The 9845-nt window shown below is 32.2% G+C and overlaps 1 pseudogene; it reads left to right on the top strand.

Annotated features, from left to right (window-relative positions):
* Positions 1-424: 424 nt before the first annotated feature.
* Positions 425-1001, top strand: LOC130980517 (probable NAD(P)H dehydrogenase (quinone) FQR1-like 1; annotated as a pseudogene).
* The last annotated feature ends 8844 nt before the right edge of the window (positions 1002-9845 follow it).

Raw genomic sequence — 9845 nt, 5'->3', positions numbered from 1 at the left:
TCTCCTCCCCAGTGACCTGGGTTTTTTTCCTTTCCCATCTTAGAGTTTTAATTTAACTTGTATTTTTTATTATGACTGTTTCTTTTGGATGTTCTTAATCGATATTGTTCTGAGAATTAAACTCTTATAGTGTTGGATATTTTTTTGAGATAATTAATAGTTTCTTTTTAGTGTTACTCTTTCTTTGTACAGTTTATTTCTTTTCTGCTTAGAGTTCTCCATGCCTTCTTTATTAGGTTTTAGTAATCAGGATTCAGTTTAGGATAATTCATTCTTCTAAATTTGACTAATTATTATGCATTTGTGAATGAAGGTGGATGTTGGAGATTTACTGAATACATTTAACCTTTGATTTCATAACTATTGATAGTGCTTACTTACTTTCTATATTTTTTATATGCTCTAGGATGTTCTTGATTGAATAATGTGTCTTTGCTTATGGCTGAATGCACCACCAAAGAGTGATGTACCAACCATTGAACTTGATATGTTCAATGGAGCTAATGGCCTTATCTTCGGCTTCCCCACGGGGTTCGGAATGATGGCTGCCCAGTTCATGGATTTTCTTGACAAAACTGGACCTCTTTGATTGCAGCAAGACCTTGTAGGCAAGCCTACTAGACTCTTCTACAGCACCGGTTTGCTAGGCAGTGGACAAAAAACAACACCATAAGAAAACAAGCTTCTATATATATCTTAACCATGTTCCTTATTAGATATCATGATTCCTTATTAGTTGCTGATCAAACTTATCATGATTTATGTATAGCCTTACTGCTATAACAATGCTGGCACATCATGGAATGATATATGTTCCCATCGGATACACGTTCCGCCATTGCATGTTCGAGATGGAAGAAGTGAAAGGTGGAAGCCTTTATGGAGCAGGGACTTATGCTGGTGATGGAACAAGATAGGTTTCTGAGATTGAATTGCTGTAAGCATTCCACCAGGGGAATATTCTTGCCACCATCACCAAGAAGCTCAAGGATGCTGCATAAAGCATATAGTATTTTTATTTCAGTGAAAGGAACACTATACCACCACAATGATTGAAGGTTTTTGGCAATTTTTTCTTTTCAAGGTGATATTGATTTGTATGGAGTTCTATTCTAGTACTTCTATATTTATCAAGCACACAAATAGATTAAAGTTTTATTTTAGTCCTTTAAACTTTATGAATTAGTCACTTGTCATGGATGAGGTTGAGAATGGGGACTTTGTATTTACTTTGGAGACAGTTATGGCCAAATTTGGGGAAGAAATGGCATCATATGCATTGGGCTCCTTTTATAAATATTTACTAGATTCAAATTGTTAGATTATTTTAGGTTGAATAATAATTGTGTCTTTTATTTTTAAAAGTAGATGTTTCTTTGTATATGATTGTTGTTGATGTTTCTTTGTTTTTATAATTATCATAGATGGCTGTTTCTTTATTTTTTAGATAGATATTTCTTTGCTTATGGCTGCGTATGTGTCTTTGCTTATGATTGCAGATAGATGATTGCAGAAAGTCTACTTTAAAATGATTGATAAATTTGAACTAATCGAAGAGGAATTTGAAACAGTTGATGAATTGGATGAAGTGAAAGAGACGTGATCCAAGTGTAGCAACAAGAAAGTTATTCTTTGTTTAGCTAGTTGTATAGTAATGATATACCCGTTTTCTAAACGATGTAATTTCACCCCTCTAACAAAATATAAAGTTTACGTCAGATGTTTCTTTTGTTAAACAAATCGATGTTTTTTTATGTTAAATGGATGATTCTTTTGTATTGCTTTTGGTCGTGATGAATTCTTGTATCGACAGTGTTGCAAATTGTATGGATATGTTGAATGAATATCATTATTCCTTTCATTGCATTTTAGCATGATGACAAATTTATAGTTACTTATGTAGGATAAGGTTTTTATTTTTTATTTTTCATTCACATGGTTTCTGTTAAAGTAACATCTATTTAGTATGGAAAAGGAACATCCTAATGCTTGATAGAAGTAACATCCACTTAGATCTTTGCAAAAACAATTAGGTACCTAACATAAGTTACTTATATTTATTCTTTGCTGCAAAGATGATTCAATTGATAGTGAATACAAGTATCACAAAAGAAGGAAAAAATTTGTATTTATTTTGTTGCTTGCATTGTTTAACAAATTTAAAGAAGAAAAAAAAGGATAAGGAAAAGAACAACAACAATATCTAGTTATTTACTTTTTCAAAAATAATCAAAGTGTTTTGACAGTTTTTTCCCTACTCTTTGCTTTTTGTAGTTATTACACTTGAACTTTGGAGTTACAATTTTTATCAAATTAAAACTGAGTCCACATACACAACATACTACTTAGTACTACTTAACAATAAACTTATGAGGCAAGTGTTACTTCCATGATTAAATTTATTATCAAGTGGTCAAGGTGTATGCAACAAATGAATAGCCATCTATATCAATTATATATTAACTATAAAAATTCTCATAAGTCACAACAATTGAATCAATAAGTACAATATGCGTTCAATTACTTCAAAATTAATTTCCATCTTAACTGATGATTCATTTAAGAGAATTATCCATTTAGTATAAAAAGAAACATTCATTTCTTTAACAAAAGAAACATCTGAGGTAGATTTTTGCATATTGTGCTCGGCTCTTCAGGATGACCCTGGAAAGTGAAAGCAAAACAAAGCAATTATGGTCAAGGTGTATACAACAAATGAATAGCCATCTATGTCTATTATATATTAACTACAAAAATGTGCATAAGTCACAACAATTGAATCAATAAGTACAATATGGGTTGGTTTATTTCAAAGTTAATTCCCTTCTTAAATGATGATTTCTTTTAAAAGAATCATCCATTTAGTATAAAAAGAAACATCTATTAGTTTAACATAAGAAATATGTGACAAAATTGTTTGCATAATCATTCAAGTTTCCTACAAGAAGAAAGATACTAAGTAGGACCAAAATAAAATACATCCAATTCTTAAAGTATTATAAAAATCCAAAACTATAACCCAAAAAAATCTCAAAATATATCAAAAGTGTCTCAAACGGTAACGTCATCACATGTATACAGTATAACGGACTTCACTCTTCGCATAATTTTTAAGTGTCCAGACTCAAATTGAACTTTAAATCTAGTAAAATTTGACTAACTCTAATCAAATTTTTATTCCAAACTCGCAAACCACATTAAAAATTCATTACAAGCTACATATCCACGGAATATATATATATAAAGAGCTTTGCTTTCAAAACTGGCAGATGCATGTAATTCTATTTTTCTAAGTAAATGACATAAGGATAAAGATGATAGTGCTAGAGCATTCTGTGTATAATTAATTAAGTAGTTCTTTTCATTCTCTCGTTTATGTGAAAGAACTCCCTTCTTTCTTAATGCCTAAAGATAGGGTAAAAAGAGAAGGGGACTTCCCAGAAGGAGAGTGGAAGCCCAAGAGAGAATCAGTCGTTCCAATCCCTGACTTCCATTCCTGACTTATCCCAGCTCGGGAGGACAGGGGAAGACTCATAAAAAAGTAAAGGGCCTGCCGCTTTCTCAATAGAAAATGGAAACTGTCAAGATTAGCCTACTGAAAGATTTTTCTCAATAGCTGTTAGTGACTCCATTAATTCTCTATCTGCTGGATTGACCCTTCCAGTTGGCCTAAAATCACTGAATGGAACTGAACACTATTCTGCAGGGAAGGAACCTTCAACTCACAGAGGCATCACTACCTTATTTGCAGGTTCGAATGAGCTAGCTTTATCTGCTTTCTGAGGTGTGAAATTTTATATATATATATATATATATATATATATATATATATATATATATATGATTATTTCTAGTCACCTAAAAAAAGGCCATTTAGTTGCAAGTGGCATTCAATGAGTTACACAAGAAAAACTCTTGTTAATGCAATGTGATAATCATTTGGCAAAAAGGCCTAATTTATAGGTGAAAGTACACACATATATATTATATATATTTAGTGTAAACATTTAATTTAAAATAATCAGAATTTATAGCATATATGTGAATGATTACTTATCTAATATAATAAACAGTATGTATATAGGAGCCTGCGTAATTGAATGAATCATGTGTTCACAGTATGTAGTGGAAAAGTTTAATCTGCTTGATGATACTATGGACTATTTCGTGGATCAATTCATCATATTCCATGAAAGTGAAACATAGGTTTATGTAATCATCACACTTTGCTAATAAATTAAAACTAGCTTACAAGTCGATAACTATAAACTAAACTTGCCATACAAATAGGAACTCATGTAGTGAGAAAAATATGTCAGCACTTTAGTTCAAGTTTAAATAGTGAACACATATACTACTCTAATACTGTTATGCACATCAAAAACACAATCCTAGTAAACTATATCTTAAGGCAAATAAAAATAAGGAAAAAACATGCAAGCCAAGTTTAATTTGCAAGCCGGTGAGAACACACTGCATCATAAAACAAAGTAGTAAATCAATTTTTGTCCTTCGAAAATCATCCTCAGGTCATGTATACATTCAATAGTTCCCACCCAAAGCATACGGATAAAATAGAAAAGATCATCTAGCAAAATGAAAACATGCTTGGGTGCATTCAGAGATGGTTCCTTTTGATTTGTGACCCTTTCTTCAAGTGTTTTGGAAACAATATTCAATCTGAATACCATCACATCCAACGCTGAATTCTTGTTATGCATTTAAGTTGTGTCACTTAAATATAGTTGTGTCACTTAAATATATAAAAATCCATCTGTTCTCAGCCGCAGAGCTACGCATTGGAAGGTGGAAACTGGATGTCAAAGCTGTTTGAGCAGGCTTCCAATGCAACTTCCTGGTTGATACAAAAACACCAAAATTCACAACAAACAGTTACAACAACAAATTTAGAAGCAACATCTAACAATTGCTTAATTATACACAAATCAAAGGCAACATCCAACAAGTATCATTCATGGTACTCAAACCCCACATCAATCAACACCAATTATTAAACACTAACCAAAGAGTTCTGTCAAGCGAGGTTTCGAGGCTAGAGTAGAGGACGTCCTAATGCGTTTGTCAGATGAGAGCACAGAGGCTTCAATGGCACTGCCAACAGTGACATGCAGCAGCAACGATGCAACCTTGGTGAGAAGGAGAACCCCCTTGTTCGTCACACCCGGGTGGCACGACGTCGCTGCGGTGGAGCTGGGTGAAAATACGATTAACGCATCGGTTAGCGCGTTGACGGGATGGAAGCTTTGCGGTGACCTAGAGCATGCTATGGTAGCCGGCTGGTGCCCGGATGTGGTGGACGGAGGCGCTGCGTTCGTTGACAGTGGAGGAGAACGCCATGCAATGAACTTGGTAGTGTGGTGTTGCCGTGGATGGTTTTGGAGTTCTGTTGCGGTGAAACAGTGAAAAGAGAGGAGAATGTTTAGTTAGGATTAATTAGTTTAACTGGATGAAATTTGAATGTTGCTGAAGTGAAATGGACTTTAGAACTCCAGCCCAACAGGAGTTGGCAGATTATTGGCTAGACCTCTCTTGGTTCCCTAGCATTATTGATTTGGATTATATGTCAGATTCTTGAATTAGCGGCATTGAGATGCACTAATAAACAATCTGATGTAAGTTTCAAGATAACATAGCAACTTCTACTGAGATTTGTAGTATGTTATATAACCCCTAACAAGATAATTTTACTGATTATAAGTTATAAATGTAATGCTGATATAGAACCATGCTTTATTATGTACTAATAGTTATATGAATGCATTAATGAATTAGGTGGATGTCTTCAGCAAGATAAATTTAAATAAGAAGATGGAACACTATATTTATAAATTTATGCAACCTACTGCTGATTTAAAATTTGTAAGATATTTTTTTGATATTCTTTGTTGAATATAGTTTTTCTTCATCAACATACATAACTCACGGGCAAATTTTATGGTCTAGATATATGTTCCTATTCAAGAGGGTGACCACTGGTATCTAATGCTAATCTCGGTTGACGATTGCACAATCTATCACTTGAACACCCATTTTAATGATGACAGAATTCACTATCATGAACGTGTTATCAAGACACTAGTAAGGCCAAGAAAAAAAATTTCCAAGCTTATTTACTGATATTTTGTTTTTATTATTTAACTAGTTAATTGAAATCAGGCAAACGTATTGGAGCAAGTCATCATGTCGAACTTTTACAAGAATGATGACATTCAAGAGTATAATAAACAACTTCATGACTACAAAATTAAAAGGCCAGAAGATATATCTCAATGTAGTTCAAGCCAGAACTCTGAACTTGGGTAATGAAGTGGATGGATATGACTTTTGAGTTTAAACCAAATAACAATAAGGTGAGCATTTATAAAACAACTCTCTAATAATTAATCTCTATTTTTTTGTACTAATTTATAATAAATAAATTACAGCTTGAGGATCACAATATTCGCATAATAACCGCTGTGCATTTACTCAGGAGTCGGATCAACTAGAAGAAGTCACAAATTATAGCGTCGGTCAATGAGTTTTGGAATATGCACACAAACCATGAGATGTAAAGATAATAGTAGTAATCTAGATAAATTATAATACTTTGGTTATTGAGTATTTATTTGTTATGTTTGGTGGATGTACTTCTTTAGTTATTTTTCAATGACTTCTTAAATAGATATTTATTGCTTTGTGGTTTTTATAATTTTTCTCTATTTCTATGCACAATATAGATATTTTAGTTTAAAAACTCATTTTTATGATGAAGTACTGTCATTTTCATTTATTATTTTAGCAACAATGCCATACAAATATTATGTCTTGTGAATTATATTTTATTTTATATAATTAATTTATTTAAAAAATTCCCTTTTTTTATTTGTTTGCATTCTATTTTGTTGTTTTTATATGTTCAAGATTTGATATCTCTATTGAATATTGACTAGAAAAAAAAGACTCTGCAATATATACCAAAGAAAATTAATAATCTGTTCATATATTGCTAAGACATATGCAATATATATGTTACAAATTTTTAAGCAATTCTTCCTAGATTAACGTGGTTCTAAAATGGAAATACTTAATTCATTAGTAGCAAGTAAATTACTCTAATTTGGTGAAGTATGATAAATGATCTTTCAAGCCACAAAGGATTTTTTTTCTTAAATCCTCTTGTTCATATTTTGTAAGGCGTATTTTAGACTTGTTTATATTTGTGGAGCTTCCTTTTGCACTTACGTGGTAACTTCAAAAGTCCAATGTCACAACGTCATTGAGTACCAAAAAATAATAAAATTATATAGCAAGCTGCTATGTTTACAATACAAGTTCTTTGGCAATGTGGCTGAGGCTTGTCCTAATGACAAGCACAAGTTCTTTAGAATTGATATATGTGCTAGAGAGAACAATAGGATCATTCTTGGGTAGTATCATCAACCTAAGATATGATAATTCTTAATTATGTATTAAACTCTATCCCATTAGTACACATACATGTTCTTACTTGTAAGAGTAACAAGAGAATCTGTAAGATAGCTAGGCTTGGCTTTACTTAGTTCTGGTGCATCAACAACATAATAGGAGGAGGTGTAGTAGTTTAATCCAATAAAATCAAAGGACTCTCTTAAAATCCTTGATTGATATGAAGAGAACTTTGGCAACCTATTTCCTACCAGAAGCTGCATGGAACTTGGGTAGTCTCCTTTTGTTATTGGCTCCATACAGAGGCGAAGCTAGACAATATTTAGTAGGGGGCCAATATTTTTTTTAATTTTTTATTTTAATTAAAAATAACAACTTAGACTTAGAATTAACTTTTTATAAGATAATTGAATATATCATATATTAAAATAATTAAACACAAATATCTTAAAACTAATTTTAAATATTATAAATATAGGTTACATACTTGCTTTTAAAATCATCAAATACTATTCAATTTCTTTTTATATGTTTTCTACAAAATTATTAAAAAAATATATTATGCTTCATGTAAATAATTTAAATCACAACCATAACTTATGCAATGAAAAAATTAATAATAATATTATTAGAGCTGGAATAAGTTAAAATTTGCAATTTACATAGACAATTGAGCTCGACGTTTTTTTCTTGATTCAAAGTCATCTATTATTGAGAATTTACATAGATAATAAGATAAACTTTATGCAACTTAACTAAACTCAATTTATTTTATTTTTTGTAAATCAATAATATCAATGTCACAAATAATTAATAATGAGAAAAATTAAAAATAATACAAGGATAGCATTATAATTACATGATCATCATCTTCAATTTTTTTTAAAACCTAAATTAATATTATAAGATTATAAACTAGATAAATAAATAAATATTTAAATTATTAAAAAACAAATAAAAAAACTTATAAAAAAAATGAGAGATGATAATGGAAGACCAAAGACTACTTATTATTTTCTAAGTTGTAATAATAATAAAATATGGAATGATGTTTTGTTTTCTAATTGAAAAAAGAGGAAAGAATGAAAAAAGTAATTTGTAACTTGTTGTTGCTGCCCTTTCAAATTCTTTATTTCTAATATAAATTAAGATTTTTTTAACTAAGCATATGGCCCATAGCCTAAATAACACACAACTTTTTAATTATTCTTTGCTGCATTGAATGAGAATTAGGGACAACCATACATTTTTTAAAAGAGGGGGAGACCAGACATTATTTTGGGGGGTGGGGGGCATTCTTTTATTTTTTATTATATTTGTAAACAAATTTTTTTCTTTTGGGGGGCCACTACCTCCCTTGTTTTAGACGTAGCTTTGCCCCTGACTCCATAAACCTGAAATTTCATTATTTGAATCAGCTCTCATGTGACAGTGAATTCATATGACAAATAAGCTACAGCAGCATATAATTTACAATGAATTCAAATGACAAAAATTCTGTATCATATGATGGCACCATCAAGAAACAAGCCTTAGCCACATTGCCAAAGAACTTGTACATCAAGAATAGACATCATGTCCTCACCCTTAATCATATATGTCTTAACTCTACTCAAAATCATCTTTATGTCCCTACTTCCATCACATTAAAGCAAACCAGTAACCCTATCAGCATCTCTAAGGGAAGTTACATCTGGTGTGGTTATCAAAATTTGCATCCCGATTCAAATGATATCCACCCCCAAATGCGATAAATCAAAACAATATTCAATATTCAATATTAGCATCATAAAAATCAATCATTGATCCAACCCAACCCAAGAGAGAAATACGGTATCGATAATAATAATTCCAAGTAACAACATTTACTTACCGGTAGCGAGAGACAGACAACGGCGAAGACAGAGAGAGGGAGAGCTCGAACAAAGCTTTCACGCGATGGCGACAAAGCCTCCACACGTGAACACAAAGAGAGAGCTCTCGAACATAGGAGACGACGATGGAGCTTCCACATGCGACGGTGCTCCCACATAGACGCCTATACCCAGCGGAGAAGCGTGGCGATGAAAACGAGCGGGGCTGCGAGGCTGGGGGCTGGGAGCTAGGAGCTAGGGGCTAGGGTTCTTCACTTTGTTCTTTCAATTTCCATTTTCAGTTTCAGAGAGGAGAGGGTGGGAATGGGGTTGGGGCTGCGTTAGGCCGTTAGGGTATTAGATCTAGGTTTTTTTCCAGCCCATTAAACGACGTCGTTGGTGGGGTAGTTTAAACCGGAAACCCACTAAAAAACTGTCCGGTTCTACCAGTTTACCAGTTAAATGCCGGTTTGACCGGTTGTTTGCTAACTGATATTTATTTGACAATTATTTCATCTAAAAAATATAAGCACGAATATTGGAAGAATATATAAAATTTCATTA

The sequence above is a fragment of the Arachis stenosperma genome, chromosome 5 (assembly GCF_014773155.1).
Source record: "Arachis stenosperma cultivar V10309 chromosome 5, arast.V10309.gnm1.PFL2, whole genome shotgun sequence".
Lineage (NCBI taxonomy): Eukaryota > Viridiplantae > Streptophyta > Magnoliopsida > Fabales > Fabaceae > Arachis > Arachis stenosperma.
This window is presented reverse-complemented; position numbering and strand designations above follow the sequence as displayed.